This window comes from Anabrus simplex, chromosome 6, assembly GCF_040414725.1.
Source record: "Anabrus simplex isolate iqAnaSimp1 chromosome 6, ASM4041472v1, whole genome shotgun sequence".
In the NCBI taxonomy this organism is placed as follows: Eukaryota; Metazoa; Arthropoda; class Insecta; order Orthoptera; family Tettigoniidae; genus Anabrus; species Anabrus simplex.
The window spans coordinates 348,663,839-348,689,641 of record NC_090270.1 but is presented as its reverse complement, the minus strand read 5'-3'; the positions used below and the strand labels follow the sequence as shown (position 1 = coordinate 348,689,641).

General features: G+C 48.2%; 2 non-coding genes across 2 annotated transcripts; both read right to left on the bottom strand.

The window, feature by feature from the left end:
* Positions 1-7,274: 7,274 nt before the first annotated feature.
* LOC137501350 (5S ribosomal RNA) lies at positions 7,275-7,393 on the bottom strand. Its single transcript, XR_011018500.1, has one exon. It is a non-coding gene; the product is annotated as a 5S ribosomal RNA (ribosomal RNA).
* A 9,081-nt stretch (positions 7,394-16,474) lies between these two features.
* LOC137501349 (5S ribosomal RNA) lies at positions 16,475-16,593 on the bottom strand. Its single transcript, XR_011018499.1, has one exon. It is a non-coding gene; the product is annotated as a 5S ribosomal RNA (ribosomal RNA).
* Positions 16,594-25,803: the final 9,210 nt, after the last annotated feature.

The window sequence follows — 25,803 nt, the reverse complement described above, 5'->3', positions numbered from 1 at the left end:
AATAATAATAATAATAATAATAATAATAGTGAAACCAAGAACAACAACAGCAAAGAGAAGAATTGTGTTTAGTGTCCCTTCAGTAGCAACAGATGCTGGAATTTAGTGTTTAGGACAGAAAATAGCCTAGCCAACTTAATGATATATTACACAGTTCATTAATTGAAGGAAGGAAGGAAGGAAGGAAGGAAGGAAGGAAGGAAGGAAGGAAGGAAGGAAGGAAGGAAGGAAGGTTGCATAAGAAGTACTTTTAATATCATACCAGTTTACGGTATAACCTTCAAAACTGGAGTAGGTTATCAGAGTAGAATGAACCAGAGGAATAGGCACGTTTTAGCATTTATTTATTTATTTATTTATTTATTTATTTATTTAGAAAGAAGCCAAGTGATTAGTTTCTGAATGAAAGAAAGAAAGAAAGAAAGAAAGAAAGAAAGAAAGAAAGAAAGAAAGAGGATCAGATACAGATATCTAGTGTCCATTAAAAATAAACTTCAGACTAGACTTCATTACTAACGTTGAGGGCATATTTTCTTCTCTGCAGGGCTCGAGGAGAAGTGTACTGTACAGTACAGTACAGTACAGTACCTCCTAGGAAGAAGTGCTGCACAAGCAATGCTAGAGGAGTACTGGACACGGGACACAAAGCTCTTTTGAGAGGTAAGTGGTGGCCCTGAAAAGGGCCGTTTTTTTTAAACACTGCATGCCCCCTGCCGGGAGCACGCTCGGAAGAGATCTAACCGCCGAAACCGTAAAGGGTACGTCCCTGTCTCTTGAGGGCGTACACTACGTCCATGGCGGTCACGGTCTTCCTCTTGGCGTGCTCGGTGTATGTTACGGCATCCCGGATGACGTTCTCCAGGAAAACCTTGAGCACGCCACGAGTCTCCTCGTAGATTAGGCCCGAGATACGCTTGACCCCACCTCTGCGGGCGAGACGTCTGATGGCAGGCTTGGTGATGCCCTGGATGTTGTCTCGGAGCACCTTCCTGTGACGCTTGGCGCCTCCTTTGCCGAGTCCCTTTCCTCCCTTGCCTCGTCCGGTCATGGTAGATCAGTACAACAGCGAGTTCAGAGCTCGAATGTGCCAGGCCCCGCTTTTGCCTGTGCTTTTGTTGAACGAGCCTGGCCCCGGTGACGTCGGCAACTGGCTAGCGAATGGCAGCGCTGCAGCAGCACAGGGAGGGGGAAGCGAAGGAATAAAACAAGGCGAGCGGGAGCGAGCTCCTGTTATTCTCCCTGCAGCGTGTCGACAGTGAGTACCGTACGTCATGGCCCGGACGAAGCAGACTGCACGTAAATCCACCGGAGGCAAGGCCCCCCGCAAGCAGCTGGCAACCAAGGCTGCCCGTAAGAGCGCGCCTGCCACGGGTGGAGTGAAGAAGCCTCATCGGTACAGGCCCGGTACCGTGGCCCTCCGTGAGATCAGGCGCTACCAGAAGAGCACCGAGCTGCTCATCCGCAAGCTGCCTTTCCAGCGGCTCGTGAGAGAAATAGCTCAGGACTTCAAGACCGACCTGCGCTTCCAGAGCTCGGCCGTCATGGCCTTGCAGGAGGCCAGCGAAGCCTACCTGGTGGGTCTTTTCGAAGACACCAACTTGTGTGCCATCCATGCCAAGCGTGTCACCATCATGCCAAAGGACATCCAGCTCGCCCGCCGCATCCGAGGGGAGCGTGCCTAAGTCCAGAGCTAGCTTAACGCTGGACCTTTCACCAAACGGCCCTTTTCAGGGCCACCAAAATATCCCAGAAAGAGCAGTCGTAGTCTCTGAGCTAGCACGGGCAGTGAATTAAAATATTCTTTAAAAGGAAATAAATAATAATAATATAAATCTTGATGATGATGATGGTGGTGGTGGTGGTGGTTGTTGTTGTTTCCAGGGGATGATGTGAACCTTCCAAGTGCAAGCGCAGTAGACACAAAACTTAATAATAATAATAATAATAATAATAATAATAACAACAACGACAAAGTATATACATCTGGATGGCGGTGGGTTTTTTTATTTTATTTTTTATTCCACAGGACGATGCGAAGAGTCCTAGAGCAATCATAGTAAAGAAAATACTGAATAATAAAGGCGATGTTGATAATAATAATAATAATAATAATAATAACAAAGTATATAAATCTTGATGGTGGTTGTTGTGCCAAGGGGATTAAGGAAAACTCCAAGTGCAATAACAGTAAAGAAAATACTAAATAATAATAATAATAATAATAATAATAATAATAATAATAATAATAATAATAATAATAATAATAATAATAAGAGAGTAGTGGGGCACTTGTGCACACTTGCCTCTTTATGAGACAGAGGTAGGAGAGAGGCCAGGGTTCACATTCAAAGACTTCATAGGCTCTTTTAGAAAGAAGGTGATGGCCCTGATAAGGGCCGTTTTTGCAACCTCCGCTCTCGTGAGAGCAAGAGGTGCACGGGTAGTGTAAGAACCTCGAGGGTTCTCACTTCCTTTTTGCAGGTGCCTTTTTAGGCGAGGCCTTGGGCTTAGCGGCCTTTTTAGGCTTAGGTGCCTTAGGTTTCTTAGTGGGCACCTTGGCGGCCTTCTTAGCCTTGGAAGGAGCCTTCTGCTTTGGTTTGGGAGCAGGAGCTGCCTTCTTCTTCTCAGCAGGCTTTTTGGAAATGGCTTTCTTGGCTGCAGCCTTGGCTCCCCCAGCCTTCTTCGCCTTGGGGATGCGCTTCTCCTTGGGGGCGGCGGACCGCTTGACAGGGGCTGCGCTGGCTTTCTCCGGCTTGGCAGCTGAGGCGAGTTTGAAGGAACCTGAAGCTCCCTTCCCCTTGGTCTGGACCAGCTCTCCGGAAGCCACAGCAGATTTCAGGTACTTCTTGATGAATGGGGCCAGCTTCTCAGAGTCCACCTTGTAGTTGGCAGAGATGTACTTCTTGATAGCTTGGAGAGAAGATCCACCTCGCTCCTTGAGGCTCTTGATGGCACTGCCCACCATCTCGGAGGTTTTCGGATGTGCAGGCTTGGTGCGAGGTTTCTTGGATGCGGAAGCCTTGTTCTTCTTGGGCGACGCCTGGGCCGGAGCCGAGGCGGGTGCGGATGCTGCCGATGCTGTTGCAGTGTCAGCCATGGTCACGGTGCGAATGTGTTAAATTTTCCCGAATGGCGGAGTGTATCAGGCTACTCGGACCGCGCAGGAAACAGCAGTGGCTAGCTGTCGGGTGGGCTGCGCGGCGATAAGTTGGGGACGTGCTTCCTAGCTCCTTTCTCGTGCACCCTGCGTCCCGTGGGGGCGGCGGAAGGTTCAGTTCAAGGTAGGAAGGGATAGCCAAAGGATTAATGCTGCTCCTCAAATGAAAGAAGTGCTGCCCGCCTTGTTCAGGGCGTCCTGGCGCAGGTGTGTTCCATGGACAGCATTTCCTCAGCTCCCTCTCCATGCCGACATTTAGGGGCAGCCGCCGTCGTCGCGACGCCCCCGGGAGCGACCACCGCTTACCTGAAGGAAGTCCCATCCTTCCTCTAGCTGCCAAGGCAGAGAACTGTTCGTGGACTCTAGCCACTTTCGAATGAGAGCAAGGGACGTTCGGCCTTCAGGTGGATTTCTGCAGTAGCAAGGAGACCCACCGTAATCTGCCTCTAATAGCATTGCATAAAAGGGCATAAAGAAGGAAACATATAAATTAGGGACTAGTTTCCACGACTTGTCAGATTCCAGGTCTCTTGCTAGCTCTTTAAGTTCATTTTAGTCGCAGTATTTAGGGCCATAGGCACTTGCCTCACGGTCAGGTACCCTCTCTCACTTCCTGCTGTTTTAAGGCCCTTGTAAGGGAAGAGAAGAGAAGCCTAGTTAAAGAGGAATCCTAGAACGTCTAGGTGTATTTCAGGGCGTACCTAAAGGCCCAGACCGGAAGACAGCCGGTTAAGTCTCACGAAAGACTTTGTCCCTGACCTGTAGGAGGGAAGCACAGCCTGGTAGAAACGTCCCGCCTACCCCGGGCAACAAAGCCAGGACCGAATATCTCTAGGCCTATTCACAATCGAAAAGAAGCCCATATATAGTATATCTACACCAGGCGGTATTACTAATTGTTCCAATATTACAGCCGATCGCGTCCTCCCTCAAGTTGGACAGCTTGAGGTAGACAGAAGCTTCCGAGGGAGCTGCCTACAGAGAACAACTTCAGAAAAAATTGGATGAGAACAAGAGATACAATGATAGGACCCATCTTAAGACACCCAGGACTTATTCAGTTGGTTTTAGAACGATGTGTAGGCGGTAAGAACTGTAGGGGTAGACCAAGGTACGGACATGACAAGCACATGTAGGATGCAATAGTTACATAGAAACGAAAAGGTTGGCACAGGATAGGGTGGCGTGGAGGGCTGCATCAAACCAGTCTACGGACTGGTGACTCAAACAACAAACAACAACAGTAGGCTAAGGCTATTAAAAAAAAAACAACTACCGCTACTACTATGTCGACGACGACGACTTTTACCTAACTTTCGTAACCGACCTTTGGTTTCAAAGCTGCCATTAAGTGAGAGTATGCCTCCTTAAAATAACCTACTGGCTGCGCCGAGAATCGATCACACTATTAGCAGCATAGAACGAAGACGATCGCGTGAACTGACATCAAATAATAGTATTAAAGTTTGAGGTTACGTCGAATGTAATTACAAAAAGGCTACGCAATTACTTCTTTGACTTACAAGTACAGCGGCATACCTAACCTCAAAAAAGAATAAGGTCAGTAAAGTGCGAAACCGCGAGAATGCTATGTCCCTTTCGACGTGTAAGGAACTTTTTCTTTCTCTCTTTCTTTCTTTCTTTCTTTCTTTCTTTCTTTCTTTCTTTCTTTCTTTCTTTCTTTCTTTCTTTCTCCTGGTCCGAACGACGCCGGGAATTGCAGGAATACGTGTTGGGTTAACACGTTGGACGTTCAATTCTTACTTGCAGATGGAAATCAGGAAGGAAGGAAGGAAGGAAGGAAGGAAGGAAGGAAGGATCTAACAGAGGGTAGATGCACGGTTAACACAACTTCTCTCGCCATGTGGATTCGGTGTGATTATACGGCTGGATGCCCTTCCTGACTACAACCTTCCTTCCTTCCTTCCTTCCTTCCTTCCTTCCTTCCTTCCTTCCTTCCTTCCTTCCTTCCTTCCTTCCTTCCTTCCTTCTTCTTCTTCTTCTTCTACTACTACTACTACTACTACTACTACTATTACTCAAGTTTGTGCTGTAAAAGAATACCCTGTGAAGAAAACAGGAGGTTTAAGAGTCCTCTTCCCTCAAATATCAATTGAAGTACCGTAATGAGGGATACCGAGTCATTTACATTCATGGGAGGATATGCGTAAAGGGACCTGATGATTTTTAGGCCAGCTGCGCTAGGGTTACTCTTCGTATGACTAGACCAGACCAGTACCGGTACGGTACCTCAAGATTTTTATTTTTTCTTAATTAGTTTAGGTGATCCAAGCCTAACCTGCAGTATATTGCACCCGAAATATCTAGCATCTACCCTGTAATGAGAAGATGCAGGCCTCCTTCCCAGTTTTCAAGACTGGTGATGATAAAAGTGTGCGTAATTTAGCTTGAAGTTAGCAGATCCACGATCAGTTTATGCCCCTTTTCTCGGTTCGCTGCAATCATGTCTTAGTACAGGGTCTCCATTCTAGGCCTATCAATTCCTGCGAACTCGTGAAAGCAATCAGGTAATGAAGATGATGATTGTAGTTATTAACATTAAGAAGAGAAGTTGAGGTGTTTGTCTTCAGCAGAAAAGAGGATATAGGACCCGGGTAGCAGTGAAAGGGCGACCGTGTTAGACGCAGGATACCTAACCTCCCTATTCTTTGAATTCTAACCGGTAGTACTAAGGTAAGGAGGAAAAAGTAGGACGTACAGGTACGCAGTGTTCAGGTGCTGGGCAAATGGACGTATTATTGCCGAAGTACGAAAAATCCCTACCGGCCTAACAGGAAGTAGTAGTGGTAGGTAGTGAAAAATGTTATTTACTTTACGCCCCACTAACTACTATTTACCGTTTCCGGAGACGCCGCTGAGGCGAAATTTTGTCCCGCAGGAGTTCTTCTATTTTACGTGCCCGTAAATCTACAGGCATGAGGCCGACGTATTTGGCCATTCAAATACCAAGGGAGTGAACCGGAATCGAACTCGCCAAGTTGAGCTCAGAATGGCCTATTTAAATCCAGGACGGTAACGGTAATGATATGGGGAGTTGAGGTTAGTTCTATGGAATTCATCACTTGCCGAAAGGTCGGTCAGCCGACGTGCAGGCTACTGAAATCGAGCACTTTCCTCACGTCACCTAACCTAAAACGTCACGACACTTTCAACTAACACTTGTCGTTGAAAACGTTACTTTCTCAGTCTTATTAGGAAACCGTCTCATCTTAGGTAGAAATGCAAAGTCCTGGGAGTCAATGCTACGATTTGTCGGAACACGCGCACAAGGGTCACTCTCCTGCACTAGTACATCATCGTTCGTAAGCAAGCTTATGAGAGACGCCCAGTTACCTGCAGAAAATAGCGCACAACAGACTTGCAACTTATTACCGAACGTCGTCGTTATATCAACGGGTCAGCGATAGTATCTTATCTTACCTGAAAGAACATAAAATGAAATCATTTTTCGCCTCTTTGAAGGGCTGCTACATGCGGCGTGCGGTTGCTAGGACACGGCTTTCATTGTTATCACGACAGTGTCGATGACGTTGTTTGGAAACCATCTTCCTCGCGATTTTCTTGGCGGGCAGGGAGATTCGAACCCACGTTCCGCCCTGGCACTGATTACCCTTCTTACCTGTAATCTTACGCGAAATAGGACGTAGTAGAATGAAGAGTTAAGAATCCGTGAGGGGCCGCCTACAGACAGGGCACACTATGCTGCACTAACCTAAAAGAAAAATAACAGCACACACACACACACACACACACACACACACACACACACTCTCTCTCTCTCTCTCTCTCTCTCTCTCTCTCTCTCTCTCTCTCTCTCTCTCTCTCTCTCTCTCGCATCATCATCATCATCATCATCATCATCATCATCATCATCATCATCATCATCATCATCATCATCATCAGGTCAGGTTAGGCGGGCACCTCGGAGGAAGTTAAGTATCTACAATAAACTTGAATCATGTTGGAAAGTTAAGAACATCTGGTTAGTTTCACATGTAACAAAAATCGATCAATTTCGACATTTGTGCAGCCGTAAGGCTAAAGTTGATGATAAAGGGTTATTTAGAGATCAGAATAGTAGGTAAAAAGGGAATTGAGCCAACGGCACGTGGTGTTCCCAAGCGGTCACCCATCCAAGTACTGACCACGCCCAATGTTGCTTAACTGCGGTGATCGGACGAGAACCGGTGTATTCAACATGGTATGGCCGTTGGCGAGAAAGGAAGTCTTCATTGATGCATGTGTACAGAAGGCAACGGTTATTTATTCTTTGGAGGTGGGCGGGCGCGTTGTCGAGACGAGACTTTGCTCGGAGATCGCGATGGAGGAGCGTACGAGGGCGGTACTGAGCGCGCGCGGCGGGGCGCGGCGGAACCTAACCCGAGTAGTTTTAACCTCACTTCGTCGTAACCTAACCCCAACTCGACCCAGGGCCTACATTCAATCCCAACCAATCTCCTCAAGAAAGAAAAGAAAGAAAGACCCAGGGCCCCGTGGTAGTGGTAGTAGTAGTAGTAGTAGTAGTAGTAGTAGTTGTTGTTGTTCTTGACGGCGGTGCGATTGTCGTTTCAAGCGGCAAAAGGACTGAATAATCCGTCCGGCTATGATGGTGTTAACGACGACGATTATTATTATTATTATTATTATTATTATTATTATTATTATTATTATTATTATTATTATTATTATGAGGTTTTCTAATTTCTTTTGACCTTAAAGTAACAATGCTAACCACTTTGATGTGATGTCCCCCTTTTAACTTGCCTTTGGTTTGCTTAAGGGTAAGAGGCTAACACAACTGCTCTTTTTTTTAAAGGTGTGGTGGCCCTGAAAAGGGCCGTTTCTTAAGAAGGGTGGTTATTCCCTGTAGCTCCTTACTTGGAGCTGGTGTATTTGGTGACTGCCTTGGTGCCCTCGCTGACGGCGTGCTTGGCCAGCTCTCCGGGCAGCAAGAGACGGACGGCAGTCTGGATCTCCCGACTAGTGATGGTGGAGCGCTTGTTGTAGTGGGCCAGACGGGAAGCCTCCGCGGCGATACGCTCGAAGATGTCGTTGACGAAGCTGTTCATGATGCTCATCGCCTTGCTGGAGATGCCAGTATCAGGGTGTACCTGTTTAAGTACTTTGTAGATGTAGATGGCGTAGCTCTCCTTCCTCTTGCGCTTCTTCTTCTTATCTCCCTTGGAGATGTTCTTCTGGGCCTTGCCGGCTTTCTTGGCGGCCTTTCCGCTAGTCTTAGGAGGCATGGTTGTCTCGTGTAGCTACTGAGAATCCAAACGAATGGCTGGGGGCACCCGGTTTCAGCGTGTATTTGAAAGAAAACGCCTGTGTCGTACTAGCCAATGGGGGCGAACTAGCTGCAGCCTCATTGGCTGGCTCGCTGCCTCGCGTAACCTGCCAGAGTACAAAACTGGTGGTCACAAGGCTGCAAAATACCATTTGGTGCGAAGCAGACTAGCAGAGCATCATGTCAGGACGAGGCAAGGGAGGAAAAGTTAAGGGCAAGTCCAAAAGCCGTTCCAGCCGTGCAGGCCTGCAGTTTCCTGTCGGGCGTATCCACCGTCTCCTCCGCAAGGGAAACTATGCAGAGCGAGTGGGTGCTGGTGCTCCCGTGTACCTGGCTGCGGTCATGGAGTACCTGGCTGCTGAAGTTCTTGAGTTGGCAGGCAATGCAGCCCGTGACAACAAGAAGACGAGGATCATCCCCCGTCACTTGCAGTTGGCCATACGTAATGATGAGGAGTTAAACAAACTCCTGTCTGGTGTGACCATTGCCCAGGGAGGTGTGCTGCCCAATATTCAGGCAGTGCTCCTGCCCAAGAAGACCGAGAAGAAGGCTTAATTGCCTTAGCCTTGGTTTCCCAGGCAAAAATTTAAAAAACGGCCCTTTTCAGGGCCACCAGCTGGTTAAGGAAAGAGTTGCTTGTCAGGCTTTATTGCTCAGTAGTAAAGGAGGTGTCAAAAGAGAAAGAGCAGTACAGTACAGTACAGTACATACAGGTCTCTAATAATAATAATAATAATAATAATAATAATAATAATAATAATAATAGTGAAACCAAGAACAACAACAGCAAAGAGAAGAATTGTGTTTAGTGTCCCTTCAGTAGCAACAGATGCTGGAATTTAGTGTTTAGGACAGAAAATAGCCTAGCCAACTTAATGATATATTACACAGTTCATTAATTGAAGGAAGGAAGGAAGGAAGGAAGGAAGGAAGGAAGGAAGGAAGGAAGGAAGGAAGGAAGGAAGGAAGGTTGCATAAGAAGTACTTTTAATATCATACCAGTTTACGGTATAACCTTCAAAACTGGAGTAGGTTATCAGAGTAGAATGAACCAGAGGAATAGGCACGTTTTAGCATTTATTTATTTATTTATTTATTTATTTATTTATTTAGAAAGAAGCCAAGTGATTAGTTTCTGAATGAAAGAAAGAAAGAAAGAAAGAAAGAAAGAAAGAAAGAAAGAAAGAAAGAGGATCAGATACAGATATCTAGTGTCCATTAAAAATAAACTTCAGACTAGACTTCATTACTAACGTTGAGGGCATATTTTCTTCTCTGCAGGGCTCGAGGAGAAGTGTACTGTACAGTACAGTACAGTACAGTACCTCCTAGGAAGAAGTGCTGCACAAGCAATGCTAGAGGAGTACTGGACACGGGACACAAAGCTCTTTTGAGAGGTAAGTGGTGGCCCTGAAAAGGGCCGTTTTTTTTAAACACTGCATGCCCCCTGCCGGGAGCACGCTCGGAAGAGATCTAACCGCCGAAACCGTAAAGGGTACGTCCCTGTCTCTTGAGGGCGTACACTACGTCCATGGCGGTCACGGTCTTCCTCTTGGCGTGCTCGGTGTATGTTACGGCATCCCGGATGACGTTCTCCAGGAAAACCTTGAGCACGCCACGAGTCTCCTCGTAGATTAGGCCCGAGATACGCTTGACCCCACCTCTGCGGGCGAGACGTCTGATGGCAGGCTTGGTGATGCCCTGGATGTTGTCTCGGAGCACCTTCCTGTGACGCTTGGCGCCTCCTTTGCCGAGTCCCTTTCCTCCCTTGCCTCGTCCGGTCATGGTAGATCAGTACAACAGCGAGTTCAGAGCTCGAATGTGCCAGGCCCCGCTTTTGCCTGTGCTTTTGTTGAACGAGCCTGGCCCCGGTGACGTCGGCAACTGGCTAGCGAATGGCAGCGCTGCAGCAGCACAGGGAGGGGGAAGCGAAGGAATAAAACAAGGCGAGCGGGAGCGAGCTCCTGTTATTCTCCCTGCAGCGTGTCGACAGTGAGTACCGTACGTCATGGCCCGGACGAAGCAGACTGCACGTAAATCCACCGGAGGCAAGGCCCCCCGCAAGCAGCTGGCAACCAAGGCTGCCCGTAAGAGCGCGCCTGCCACGGGTGGAGTGAAGAAGCCTCATCGGTACAGGCCCGGTACCGTGGCCCTCCGTGAGATCAGGCGCTACCAGAAGAGCACCGAGCTGCTCATCCGCAAGCTGCCTTTCCAGCGGCTCGTGAGAGAAATAGCTCAGGACTTCAAGACCGACCTGCGCTTCCAGAGCTCGGCCGTCATGGCCTTGCAGGAGGCCAGCGAAGCCTACCTGGTGGGTCTTTTCGAAGACACCAACTTGTGTGCCATCCATGCCAAGCGTGTCACCATCATGCCAAAGGACATCCAGCTCGCCCGCCGCATCCGAGGGGAGCGTGCCTAAGTCCAGAGCTAGCTTAACGCTGGACCTTTCACCAAACGGCCCTTTTCAGGGCCACCAAAATATCCCAGAAAGAGCAGTCGTAGTCTCTGAGCTAGCACGGGCAGTGAATTAAAATATTCTTTAAAAGGAAATAAATAATAATAATATAAATCTTGATGATGATGATGGTGGTGGTGGTGGTGGTTGTTGTTGTTTCCAGGGGATGATGTGAACCTTCCAAGTGCAAGCGCAGTAGACACAAAACTTAATAATAATAATAATAATAATAATAATAATAACAACAACGACAAAGTATATACATCTGGATGGCGGTGGGTTTTTTTATTTTATTTTTTATTCCACAGGACGATGCGAAGAGTCCTAGAGCAATCATAGTAAAGAAAATACTGAATAATAAAGGCGATGTTGATAATAATAATAATAATAATAATAATAACAAAGTATATAAATCTTGATGGTGGTTGTTGTGCCAAGGGGATTAAGGAAAACTCCAAGTGCAATAACAGTAAAGAAAATACTAAATAATAATAATAATAATAATAATAATAATAATAATAATAATAATAATAATAATAATAATAATAATAATAAGAGAGTAGTGGGGCACTTGTGCACACTTGCCTCTTTATGAGACAGAGGTAGGAGAGAGGCCAGGGTTCACATTCAAAGACTTCATAGGCTCTTTTAGAAAGAAGGTGATGGCCCTGATAAGGGCCGTTTTTGCAACCTCCGCTCTCGTGAGAGCAAGAGGTGCACGGGTAGTGTAAGAACCTCGAGGGTTCTCACTTCCTTTTTGCAGGTGCCTTTTTAGGCGAGGCCTTGGGCTTAGCGGCCTTTTTAGGCTTAGGTGCCTTAGGTTTCTTAGTGGGCACCTTGGCGGCCTTCTTAGCCTTGGAAGGAGCCTTCTGCTTTGGTTTGGGAGCAGGAGCTGCCTTCTTCTTCTCAGCAGGCTTTTTGGAAATGGCTTTCTTGGCTGCAGCCTTGGCTCCCCCAGCCTTCTTCGCCTTGGGGATGCGCTTCTCCTTGGGGGCGGCGGACCGCTTGACAGGGGCTGCGCTGGCTTTCTCCGGCTTGGCAGCTGAGGCGAGTTTGAAGGAACCTGAAGCTCCCTTCCCCTTGGTCTGGACCAGCTCTCCGGAAGCCACAGCAGATTTCAGGTACTTCTTGATGAATGGGGCCAGCTTCTCAGAGTCCACCTTGTAGTTGGCAGAGATGTACTTCTTGATAGCTTGGAGAGAAGATCCACCTCGCTCCTTGAGGCTCTTGATGGCACTGCCCACCATCTCGGAGGTTTTCGGATGTGCAGGCTTGGTGCGAGGTTTCTTGGATGCGGAAGCCTTGTTCTTCTTGGGCGACGCCTGGGCCGGAGCCGAGGCGGGTGCGGATGCTGCCGATGCTGTTGCAGTGTCAGCCATGGTCACGGTGCGAATGTGTTAAATTTTCCCGAATGGCGGAGTGTATCAGGCTACTCGGACCGCGCAGGAAACAGCAGTGGCTAGCTGTCGGGTGGGCTGCGCGGCGATAAGTTGGGGACGTGCTTCCTAGCTCCTTTCTCGTGCACCCTGCGTCCCGTGGGGGCGGCGGAAGGTTCAGTTCAAGGTAGGAAGGGATAGCCAAAGGATTAATGCTGCTCCTCAAATGAAAGAAGTGCTGCCCGCCTTGTTCAGGGCGTCCTGGCGCAGGTGTGTTCCATGGACAGCATTTCCTCAGCTCCCTCTCCATGCCGACATTTAGGGGCAGCCGCCGTCGTCGCGACGCCCCCGGGAGCGACCACCGCTTACCTGAAGGAAGTCCCATCCTTCCTCTAGCTGCCAAGGCAGAGAACTGTTCGTGGACTCTAGCCACTTTCGAATGAGAGCAAGGGACGTTCGGCCTTCAGGTGGATTTCTGCAGTAGCAAGGAGACCCACCGTAATCTGCCTCTAATAGCATTGCATAAAAGGGCATAAAGAAGGAAACATATAAATTAGGGACTAGTTTCCACGACTTGTCAGATTCCAGGTCTCTTGCTAGCTCTTTAAGTTCATTTTAGTCGCAGTATTTAGGGCCATAGGCACTTGCCTCACGGTCAGGTACCCTCTCTCACTTCCTGCTGTTTTAAGGCCCTTGTAAGGGAAGAGAAGAGAAGCCTAGTTAAAGAGGAATCCTAGAACGTCTAGGTGTATTTCAGGGCGTACCTAAAGGCCCAGACCGGAAGACAGCCGGTTAAGTCTCACGAAAGACTTTGTCCCTGACCTGTAGGAGGGAAGCACAGCCTGGTAGAAACGTCCCGCCTACCCCGGGCAACAAAGCCAGGACCGAATATCTCTAGGCCTATTCACAATCGAAAAGAAGCCCATATATAGTATATCTACACCAGGCGGTATTACTAATTGTTCCAATATTACAGCCGATCGCGTCCTCCCTCAAGTTGGACAGCTTGAGGTAGACAGAAGCTTCCGAGGGAGCTGCCTACAGAGAACAACTTCAGAAAAAATTGGATGAGAACAAGAGATACAATGATAGGACCCATCTTAAGACACCCAGGACTTATTCAGTTGGTTTTAGAACGATGTGTAGGCGGTAAGAACTGTAGGGGTAGACCAAGGTACGGACATGACAAGCACATGTAGGATGCAATAGTTACATAGAAACGAAAAGGTTGGCACAGGATAGGGTGGCGTGGAGGGCTGCATCAAACCAGTCTACGGACTGGTGACTCAAACAACAAACAACAACAGTAGGCTAAGGCTATTAAAAAAAAAACAACTACCGCTACTACTATGTCGACGACGACGACTTTTACCTAACTTTCGTAACCGACCTTTGGTTTCAAAGCTGCCATTAAGTGAGAGTATGCCTCCTTAAAATAACCTACTGGCTGCGCCGAGAATCGATCACACTATTAGCAGCATAGAACGAAGACGATCGCGTGAACTGACATCAAATAATAGTATTAAAGTTTGAGGTTACGTCGAATGTAATTACAAAAAGGCTACGCAATTACTTCTTTGACTTACAAGTACAGCGGCATACCTAACCTCAAAAAAGAATAAGGTCAGTAAAGTGCGAAACCGCGAGAATGCTATGTCCCTTTCGACGTGTAAGGAACTTTTTCTTTCTCTCTTTCTTTCTTTCTTTCTTTCTTTCTTTCTTTCTTTCTTTCTTTCTTTCTTTCTTTCTTTCTTTCTCCTGGTCCGAACGACGCCGGGAATTGCAGGAATACGTGTTGGGTTAACACGTTGGACGTTCAATTCTTACTTGCAGATGGAAATCAGGAAGGAAGGAAGGAAGGAAGGAAGGAAGGAAGGAAGGATCTAACAGAGGGTAGATGCACGGTTAACACAACTTCTCTCGCCATGTGGATTCGGTGTGATTATACGGCTGGATGCCCTTCCTGACTACAACCTTCCTTCCTTCCTTCCTTCCTTCCTTCCTTCCTTCCTTCCTTCCTTCCTTCCTTCCTTCCTTCCTTCCTTCCTTCCTTCTTCTTCTTCTTCTTCTACTACTACTACTACTACTACTACTACTATTACTCAAGTTTGTGCTGTAAAAGAATACCCTGTGAAGAAAACAGGAGGTTTAAGAGTCCTCTTCCCTCAAATATCAATTGAAGTACCGTAATGAGGGATACCGAGTCATTTACATTCATGGGAGGATATGCGTAAAGGGACCTGATGATTTTTAGGCCAGCTGCGCTAGGGTTACTCTTCGTATGACTAGACCAGACCAGTACCGGTACGGTACCTCAAGATTTTTATTTTTTCTTAATTAGTTTAGGTGATCCAAGCCTAACCTGCAGTATATTGCACCCGAAATATCTAGCATCTACCCTGTAATGAGAAGATGCAGGCCTCCTTCCCAGTTTTCAAGACTGGTGATGATAAAAGTGTGCGTAATTTAGCTTGAAGTTAGCAGATCCACGATCAGTTTATGCCCCTTTTCTCGGTTCGCTGCAATCATGTCTTAGTACAGGGTCTCCATTCTAGGCCTATCAATTCCTGCGAACTCGTGAAAGCAATCAGGTAATGAAGATGATGATTGTAGTTATTAACATTAAGAAGAGAAGTTGAGGTGTTTGTCTTCAGCAGAAAAGAGGATATAGGACCCGGGTAGCAGTGAAAGGGCGACCGTGTTAGACGCAGGATACCTAACCTCCCTATTCTTTGAATTCTAACCGGTAGTACTAAGGTAAGGAGGAAAAAGTAGGACGTACAGGTACGCAGTGTTCAGGTGCTGGGCAAATGGACGTATTATTGCCGAAGTACGAAAAATCCCTACCGGCCTAACAGGAAGTAGTAGTGGTAGGTAGTGAAAAATGTTATTTACTTTACGCCCCACTAACTACTATTTACCGTTTCCGGAGACGCCGCTGAGGCGAAATTTTGTCCCGCAGGAGTTCTTCTATTTTACGTGCCCGTAAATCTACAGGCATGAGGCCGACGTATTTGGCCATTCAAATACCAAGGGAGTGAACCGGAATCGAACTCGCCAAGTTGAGCTCAGAATGGCCTATTTAAATCCAGGACGGTAACGGTAATGATATGGGGAGTTGAGGTTAGTTCTATGGAATTCATCACTTGCCGAAAGGTCGGTCAGCCGACGTGCAGGCTACTGAAATCGAGCACTTTCCTCACGTCACCTAACCTAAAACGTCACGACACTTTCAACTAACACTTGTCGTTGAAAACGTTACTTTCTCAGTCTTATTAGGAAACCGTCTCATCTTAGGTAGAAATGCAAAGTCCTGGGAGTCAATGCTACGATTTGTCGGAACACGCGCACAAGGGTCACTCTCCTGCACTAGTACATCATCGTTCGTAAGCAAGCTTATGAGAGACGCCCAGTTACCTGCAGAAAATAGCGCACAACAGACTTGCAACTTATTACCGAACGTCGTCGTTATATCAACGGGTCAGCGATAGTATCTTATCTTACCTGAAAGAACATAAAATGAAATCATTTTTCGCCTCTTTGAAGGGCTGCTACATGCGGCGTGCGGTTGCTAGGACACGGCTTTCATTGTTATCACGACAGTGTCGATGACGTTGTTTGGAAACCATCTTCCTCGCGATTTTCTTGGCGGGCAGGGAGATTCGAACCCACGTTCCGCCCTGGCACTGATTACCCTTCTTACCTGTAATCTTACGCGAAATAGGACGTAGTAGAATGAAGAGTTAAGAATCCGTGAGGGGCCGCCTACAGACAGGGCACACTATGCTGCACTAACCTAAAAGAAAAATAACAGCACACACACACACACACACACACACACACACACACACACTCTCTCTCTCTCTCTCTCTCTCTCTCTCTCTCTCTCTCTCTCTCTCTCTCTCTCTCTCTCTCTCGTCATCATCATCATCATCATCATCATCATCATCATCATCATCATCATCATCATCATCATCATCATCAGGTCAGGTTAGGCGGGCACCTCGGAGGAAGTTAAGTATCTACAATAAACTTGAATCATGTTGGAAAGTTAAGAACATCTGGTTAGTTTCACATGTAACAAAAATCGATCAATTTCGACATTTGTGCAGCCGTAAGGCTAAAGTTGATGATAAAGGGTTATTTAGAGATCAGAATAGTAGGTAAAAAGGGAATTGAGCCAACGGCACGTGGTGTTCCCAAGCGGTCACCCATCCAAGTACTGACCACGCCCAATGTTGCTTAACTGCGGTGATCGGACGAGAACCGGTGTATTCAACATGGTATGGCCGTTGGCGAGAAAGGAAGTCTTCATTGATGCATGTGTACAGAAGGCAACGGTTATTTATTCTTTGGAGGTGGGCGGGCGCGTTGTCGAGACGAGACTTTGCTCGGAGATCGCGATGGAGGAGCGTACGAGGGCGGTACTGAGCGCGCGCGGCGGGGCGCGGCGGAACCTAACCCGAGTAGTTTTAACCTCACTTCGTCGTAACCTAACCCCAACTCGACCCAGGGCCTACATTCAATCCCAACCAATCTCCTCAAGAAAGAAAAGAAAGAAAGACCCAGGGCCCCGTGGTAGTGGTAGTAGTAGTAGTAGTAGTAGTAGTAGTAGTTGTTGTTGTTCTTGACGGCGGTGCGATTGTCGTTTCAAGCGGCAAAAGGACTGAATAATCCGTCCGGCTATGATGGTGTTAACGACGACGATTATTATTATTATTATTATTATTATTATTATTATTATTATTATTATTATTATTATTATTATTATGAGGTTTTCTAATTTCTTTTGACCTTAAAGTAACAATGCTAACCACTTTGATGTGATGTCCCCCTTTTAACTTGCCTTTGGTTTGCTTAAGGGTAAGAGGCTAACACAACTGCTCTTTTTTTTAAAGGTGTGGTGGCCCTGAAAAGGGCCGTTTCTTAAGAAGGGTGGTTATTCCCTGTAGCTCCTTACTTGGAGCTGGTGTATTTGGTGACTGCCTTGGTGCCCTCGCTGACGGCGTGCTTGGCCAGCTCTCCGGGCAGCAAGAGACGGACGGCAGTCTGGATCTCCCGACTAGTGATGGTGGAGCGCTTGTTGTAGTGGGCCAGACGGGAAGCCTCCGCGGCGATACGCTCGAAGATGTCGTTGACGAAGCTGTTCATGATGCTCATCGCCTTGCTGGAGATGCCAGTATCAGGGTGTACCTGTTTAAGTACTTTGTAGATGTAGATGGCGTAGCTCTCCTTCCTCTTGCGCTTCTTCTTCTTATCTCCCTTGGAGATGTTCTTCTGGGCCTTGCCGGCTTTCTTGGCGGCCTTTCCGCTAGTCTTAGGAGGCATGGTTGTCTCGTGTAGCTACTGAGAATCCAAACGAATGGCTGGGGGCACCCGGTTTCAGCGTGTATTTGAAAGAAAACGCCTGTGTCGTACTAGCCAATGGGGGCGAACTAGCTGCAGCCTCATTGGCTGGCTCGCTGCCTCGCGTAACCTGCCAGAGTACAAAACTGGTGGTCACAAGGCTGCAAAATACCATTTGGTGCGAAGCAGACTAGCAGAGCATCATGTCAGGACGAGGCAAGGGAGGAAAAGTTAAGGGCAAGTCTAACCGCCAGCTCGCCATCATCGCCCGGCTAGCACCCTGCCTGCTCGCTGCCAGCCCCTGACCAAGCGCTACATAGGCCAACTGCCAAGCATCTACGGACCGAGCCAGCTCCCTGCCAAGCCGCCAGCTCGCCCGCACCGGCCGCCAAGAATCCTGCCTGCTCGCTGCTAGCCCCTGCGCCTGCAGCCTGTAGACTACCTGCCAAGCATCTTCCGCCAAGCCTGCCTGCCATCGTGCAGGCACACTACGGAGCCAAAGAAGAAAACAAGAGCAATTGTCTAGCGCTCAGTGCGTATCTGCTCGTGTCTTGTCCCGGCGTGATCCGTTTAACTACACCTGACACGACTGGTACCCACTGAGTGCGCCATTTCAGACGCTGGTCCTCCAAGGAGTTTGACCATTTTCTTTTCCTTTTCTCTTCTTTCCTTGCGCTCCTACCCCCCTCCAACACCCCTCATCGGGTAAATCTCGGTGGATTGAGTAGCCGAGACCCCGATTATCTCAGCCATGTCACGACACCCGTCCTCAGATACACCTCCTCCCCTGTCCGACCCCACACGCCGCCTCTCCTACTATTCCGACGCAGTCAAGTCCGATCTAAGCCCCATCACCATCCCACTCCCCGGTAACTATGATCCCAGAAACAAACCCGCCATGAAACAATACCGCCAGTACCTTCTACCTCCTATTAATTCCTTCCGACAACATATCCAACTCATCCAGGAACTTCCCAATGGCTACATCATCCTTTTCTTTCTGAACCATGAGGCAATCACAGATTTCGCCCTCGAACTGGAACGCCGTGATCTCCAAGTCCTCTATAGCAAAGTCTATTTATTTGACGAAGCTGACGAAGGCACCCAAACTGACCCCACAAATCCTGACACTCGTCACTCCGAAACCCAAACCAACCCGGTTCCACCACCACCACCACCACCCCTACCACCCCCACCTACCCAATCCACACAAGTTCAGACCAACCCTCCTCCTCCTCTCACAGATACATGTTCTGGGCCTGAAAACCCAGCTCCATACACACAGGCCAAAGGCAGACGTAAGAAACCTGCCCCCAAGTCTACATCACTCAAACACCCTACCTCACGCCCCCACCCACCCACGCACGCACACTCCTCAATAGTCACAATGTGCTATAATTGCCTCAAACTAAATCACACCGCTGCTACGTGCACGGAAGCCACCCGCTGCAATCGGTGTGGGGGTGATCACCGCCACACAGATTGTAAGGTACCCAAGGCCAAGCCGAAGTGTGCAAACTGCCAAGGCAGTCATGCCGCCTCGTTCCCTGGTTGCCCATTCTTCAAAAGGGCAATTAGAGCACATTACAGGCACGCACAACACCTACACACGAACAATAATCCATCTCCACTCCTAAACCAAGTTCCCTTCACCCCGCAGCCCCGCCAAGACAGTACTTCCATCCTTCTATCAATACTAAGTCTCCTATCTCCGCTCCTCTCTCTCCAAGCACCCGCCATGCCAAGTCAGCAACTTCTTATCCAGTAACCTGACCCGCCAAGATATTCAACTCCTACGCCAACTGTAACACCAAGAAAATAACCTCCTCTTTCCCAACCTACTACCTCGTCCTGTAAATGTAAACAAGCGTCATGATTTTGAAGCAACATCGGGAGTGGTCACCGCCTGGATGGGTGACCCTCCTCTTCTGACTACGTTGGGCTCCGTTTACGAAGTATCAACGTCTACCTCTCCAACCGCCCCGCAAGGGGCCAGGTCATATCCTGACCAGTGAAGACTTAGAAACTGCAAATCAGCTACAACCAACAAAGTGAAGTCATCGGAAAAAAAATATGAAGAAAAAGCACTCAAGGCCCAAAAACGAGGTCGAAGGGCTAAAATTCCTCACTGGTCCCTCGGGACCTATGAGAATAGCTGCTTGGTAAAATACCATTTGGTGCGAAGCAGACTAGCAGAGCATCATGTCAGGACGAGGCAAGGGAGGAAAAGTTAAGGGCAAGTCCAAAAGCCGTTCCAGCCGTGCAGGCCTGCAGTTTCCTGTCGGGCGTATCCACCGTCTCCTCCGCAAGGGAAACTATGCAGAGCGAGTGGGTGCTGGTGCTCCCGTGTACCTGGCTGCGGTCATGGAGTACCTGGCTGCTGAAGTTCTTGAGTTGGCAGGCAATGCAGCCCGTGACAACAAGAAGACGAGGATCATCCCCCGTCACTTGCAGTTGGCCATACGTAATGATGAGGAGTTAAACAAACTCCTGTCTGGTGTGACCATTGCCCAGGGAGGTGTGCTGCCCAATATTCAGGCAGTGCTCCTGCCCAAGAAGACCGAGAAGAAGGCTTAATTGCCTTAGCCTTGGTTTCCCAGGCAAAAATTTAAAAAACGGCCCTTTTCAGGGCCACCAGCTGGTTAAGGAAAGAGTTGCTTGTCAGGCTTTATTGCTCAGTAGTAAAGGAGGTGTCAAAAGAGAAAGAGCAGTACAGTACAGTACAGTACATACAGGTCTCTAATAATAATAATAATAATAATAATAATAATAATAATAATAATAATAGTGAAACCAAGAACAACAACAGCAAAGAGAAGAATTGTGTTTAGTGTCCCTTCAGTAGCAACAGATGCTGGAATTTAGTGTTTAGGACAGAAAATAGCCTAGCCAACTTAATGATATATTACACAGTTCATTAATTGAAGGAAGGAAGGAAGGAAGGAAGGAAGGAAGGAAGGAAGGAAGGAAGGAAGGAAGGAAGGAAGGAAGGTTGCATAAGAAGTACTTTTAATATCATACCAGTTTACGGTATAACCTTCAAAACTGGAGTAGGTTATCAGAGTAGAATGAACCAGAGGAATAGGCACGTTTTAGCATTTATTTATTTATTTATTTATTTATTTATTTATTTAGAAAGAAGCCAAGTGATTAGTTTCTGAATGAAAGAAAGAAAGAAAGAAAGAAAGAAAGAAAGAAAGAAAGAAAGAAAGAGGATCAGATACAGATATCTAGTGTCCATTAAAAATAAACTTCAGACTAGACTTCATTACTAACGTTGAGGGCATATTTTCTTCTCTGCAGGGCTCGAGGAGAAGTGTACTGTACAGTACAGTACAGTACAGTACCTCCTAGGAAGAAGTGCTGCACAAGCAATGCTAGAGGAGTACTGGACACGGGACACAAAGCTCTTTTGAGAGGTAAGTGGTGGCCCTGAAAAGGGCCGTTTTTTTTAAACACTGCATGCCCCCTGCCGGGAGCACGCTCGGAAGAGATCTAACCGCCGAAACCGTAAAGGGTACGTCCCTGTCTCTTGAGGGCGTACACTACGTCCATGGCGGTCACGGTCTTCCTCTTGGCGTGCTCGGTGTATGTTACGGCATCCCGGATGACGTTCTCCAGGAAAACCTTGAGCACGCCACGAGTCTCCTCGTAGATTAGGCCCGAGATACGCTTGACCCCACCTCTGCGGGCGAGACGTCTGATGGCAGGCTTGGTGATGCCCTGGATGTTGTCTCGGAGCACCTTCCTGTGACGCTTGGCGCCTCCTTTGCCGAGTCCCTTTCCTCCCTTGCCTCGTCCGGTCATGGTAGATCAGTACAACAGCGAGTTCAGAGCTCGAATGTGCCAGGCCCCGCTTTTGCCTGTGCTTTTGTTGAACGAGCCTGGCCCCGGTGACGTCGGCAACTGGCTAGCGAATGGCAGCGCTGCAGCAGCACAGGGAGGGGGAAGCGAAGGAATAAAACAAGGCGAGCGGGAGCGAGCTCCTGTTATTCTCCCTGCAGCGTGTCGACAGTGAGTACCGTACGTCATGGCCCGGACGAAGCAGACTGCACGTAAATCCACCGGAGGCAAGGCCCCCCGCAAGCAGCTGGCAACCAAGGCTGCCCGTAAGAGCGCGCCTGCCACGGGTGGAGTGAAGAAGCCTCATCGGTACAGGCCCGGTACCGTGGCCCTCCGTGAGATCAGGCGCTACCAGAAGAGCACCGAGCTGCTCATCCGCAAGCTGCCTTTCCAGCGGCTCGTGAGAGAAATAGCTCAGGACTTCAAGACCGACCTGCGCTTCCAGAGCTCGGCCGTCATGGCCTTGCAGGAGGCCAGCGAAGCCTACCTGGTGGGTCTTTTCGAAGACACCAACTTGTGTGCCATCCATGCCAAGCGTGTCACCATCATGCCAAAGGACATCCAGCTCGCCCGCCGCATCCGAGGGGAGCGTGCCTAAGTCCAGAGCTAGCTTAACGCTGGACCTTTCACCAAACGGCCCTTTTCAGGGCCACCAAAATATCCCAGAAAGAGCAGTCGTAGTCTCTGAGCTAGCACGGGCAGTGAATTAAAATATTCTTTAAAAGGAAATAAATAATAATAATATAAATCTTGATGATGATGATGGTGGTGGTGGTGGTTGTTGTTGTTTCCAGGGGATGATGTGAACCTTCCAAGTGCAAGCGCAGTAGACACAAAACTTAATAATAATAATAATAATAATAATAATAATAACAACAACGACAAAGTATATACATCTGGATGGCGGTGGGTTTTTTTATTTTATTTTTTATTCCACAGGACGATGCGAAGAGTCCTAGAGCAATCATAGTAAAGAAAATACTGAATAATAAAGGCGATGTTGATAATAATAATAATAATAATAATAATAACAAAGTATATAAATCTTGATGGTGGTTGTTGTGCCAAGGGGATTAAGGAAAACTCCAAGTGCAATAACAGTAAAGAAAATACTAAATAATAATAATAATAATAATAATAATAATAATAATAATAATAATAATAATAATAATAATAAGAGAGTAGTGGGGCACTTGTGCACACTTGCCTCTTTATGAGACAGAGGTAGGAGAGAGGCCAGGGTTCACATTCAAAGACTTCATAGGCTCTTTTAGAAAGAAGGTGATGGCCCTGATAAGGGCCGTTTTTGCAACCTCCGCTCTCGTGAGAGCAAGAGGTGCACGGGTAGTGTAAGAACCTCGAGGGTTCTCACTTCCTTTTTGCAGGTGCCTTTTTAGGCGAGGCCTTGGGCTTAGCGGCCTTTTTAGGCTTAGGTGCCTTAGGTTTCTTAGTGGGCACCTTGGCGGCCTTCTTAGCCTTGGAAGGAGCCTTCTGCTTTGGTTTGGGAGCAGGAGCTGCCTTCTTCTTCTCAGCAGGCTTTTTGGAAATGGCTTTCTTGGCTGCAGCCTTGGCTCCCCCAGCCTTCTTCGCCTTGGGGATGCGCTTCTCCTTGGGGGCGGCGGACCGCTTGACAGGGGCTGCGCTGGCTTTCTCCGGCTTGGCAGCTGAGGCGAGTTTGAAGGAACCTGAAGCTCCCTTCCCCTTGGTCTGGACCAGCTCTCCGGAAGCCACAGCAGATTTCAGGTACTTCTTGATGAATGGGGCCAGCTTCTCAGAGTCCACCTTGTAGTTGGCAGAGATGTACTTCTTGATAGCTTGGAGAGAAGATCCACCTCGCTCCTTGAGGCTCTTGATGGCACTGCCCACCATCTCGGAGGTTTTCGGATGTGCAGGCTTGGTGCGAGGTTTCTTGGATGCGGAAGCCTTGTTCTTCTTGGGCGACGCCTGGGCCGGAGCCGAGGCGGGTGCGGATGCTGCCGATGCTGTTGCAGTGTCAGCCATGGTCACGGTGCGAATGTGTTAAATTTTCCATATGTTCAGTTTGGACACCCCTTAGGGGGTGCCGGTTGCGGTGCCAGTACCGGTGCGCTATGCCGCGCTCCTCACCTGGCCTGTTGTAGTAAATAAGTATAAAAGGAATAAAATATATTTGGTTGATAATAATAATAATAATAATAATAATAAAATGGTGGAAATATTACGGTAAAGTGGGTGCTGTTGAGTGGTATTATGGAAAAATTCAACCTTATTCTATGCGTGCCATGGCTGGATGTTATTAAAAATTTCTAAATTGCTTTTTGTGCCAGCGGCAAGGGCTAGGCCTGGGTGGTCACCCATCCAAACGTTAGCCACGCCCGATGTTGCTTGGTTGATCGGGCCTTGCCGCTGGATTTTTTGCTAGAATACGTTTGTATTCATGAGTATTCGGTGTTTGTAATACTATTAATTTAGAAGTACAGCATATGTGTTTGCAGCTTAATTAAAGTCCCGCCTCGGCGTCGGTTTTGTTTCCAGTGCTTTTTGGTTGTGGTGGTCTTACTTTTTGGTGGTGGTGGTGGTTTTGATTGGGTGTTTTGGCTGTATTATGGTATGGTGGGCTTGGTAGGCTAGAAGGTCGCTTTTTAGGAAGTGAGAGATTTCATGGTTCTTGCTCTTGTCTTGGTGGGGAAAAGTGACTTGGTGGGGGCGGGGGGGGGCGGTTACTGGGGGGTGGTGTGGTTTTGCGGGGTAGGCGTGGGTAGTGATCCGGCCTGGGTGGAAATGAGGTTGAGTAGGAAGAGCTGTAAGAGTGCGGTTATGTCTGGAGTGGGCGGTGCTGGGTGGGTAGTCATGGGTCCTGGGTTCGGTTGCTTAGGTGGTGGGGTCGGTTGGATGAGTGGTGGGGGTGGTTGAGTGGTAGGATGCAAGTGTCTGGAGCGTCTGTAGTGTGCTTTAATTGCGCGCTTGATGTAAGGGCAGCCAGGAAACGAGGCGGCATGACTGCCTTGGCAGTTGGCACACCTCGCCTGCTCACGTGGTACCTTGCAATCTGTGTGATGGTGAGAACCGCCACACCTATTGCATCTGGTAGGTTTAGCGCAGGAATTTGCTACGTGGTTTAATTCCAGGCAATTAAAGCACTGTGTGATGAGGGATGAGTGTGTAGGTGCCTGGGTTCGGTGGTGAAGTGGTGCTGTGTGAGGTGGTTTTCTGTGTCTGTTTTTTGTTTGTGTGTGAGTGTCTTTGAGTGGTGGCTGTGGGTTTGTTTGAGATTCTGTGGATTGGGTAGGCGGTGGTGGTGGCGGTGATGGAACTGGTACGGTTTGGACGGGTGGTTCGGGGTCGGTTATGGTACTGACGTCTTGTGTTTCTGGATAGGGTGCGGGGGTGTAACTTGGGTTTGATGTACAGTGGATGGGGTTGATCATGATGGGTGGCGGGAGTCCTGAGTTCTGGATGGTTTTCATGATAATGGAGGTGAATTTATTTTTGATTGGAGTGATCAGGAGAAGGTTGTTATGAGTTTCTTCTGCCACTGCTATGTAGTCTTCCAGGATGGGTTTGATGGATTGTAAAACTGCTTTCCTGGTAAGTGGTACTGGTCCGGCTGTTTGGAGTGGAATTATTAGGACGTCGCATTTTTCAGAGGTAGGGAATGGAGAATCAAAACGTATGTAATGGAACGGAATTTCATAATCTTCTTCGGTGATGGGAGTTTCAGTTTTTGGATTGCTAGGAGATTTCCAGGACCAGTTGCTGTAGTCAAAGCTGGAGTCTGTGGACATGGCTGGATGGGAGGGGCCGGGGTTCTGGCTACTCAATCCACCAGAATTGACCCGACTCAGGGTTAGGGAATGTGCTTGGTGGGTTCTGGGGTGCTATGAAGCACTGGAAACGGTCAAACTCTTTCGAGGACCGGCGCGCGGTTTAGGTGCTCACTCAGTGGGCACGGTCGGAACAAGTGTAGTTTTACCGTGTCGCAACGGGACGAGTTCCGAACCAGTGACCACACTGAGGGCTCTGACAATTGCTTGGCTCTGACAGATTGCTTGGGCCTGCCGTGAACTTGGCGAGCAGGCGATTGCTGTTTCTGCCTATTGTTGGCGGCAGTTGGCAATTGTTGGTTTGAAATAGGCAGTATTGCAGGTGGCCTATTCCCGTGGTGAAGGGGCTCCTGTGACTTGGCTGGAGCGTAGGTATCGCAGCTGGTGACTGGATGACTAGCGTTCTGGGTGCTAGGTTCTTGGTAGCTGGAGCTGAGTGCTTACAGGACTGCACTGCACGAGCGCTGAGCTGCGAATCGAATGAATGTCGAATGTGTTAAATTTTCCCGAATGGC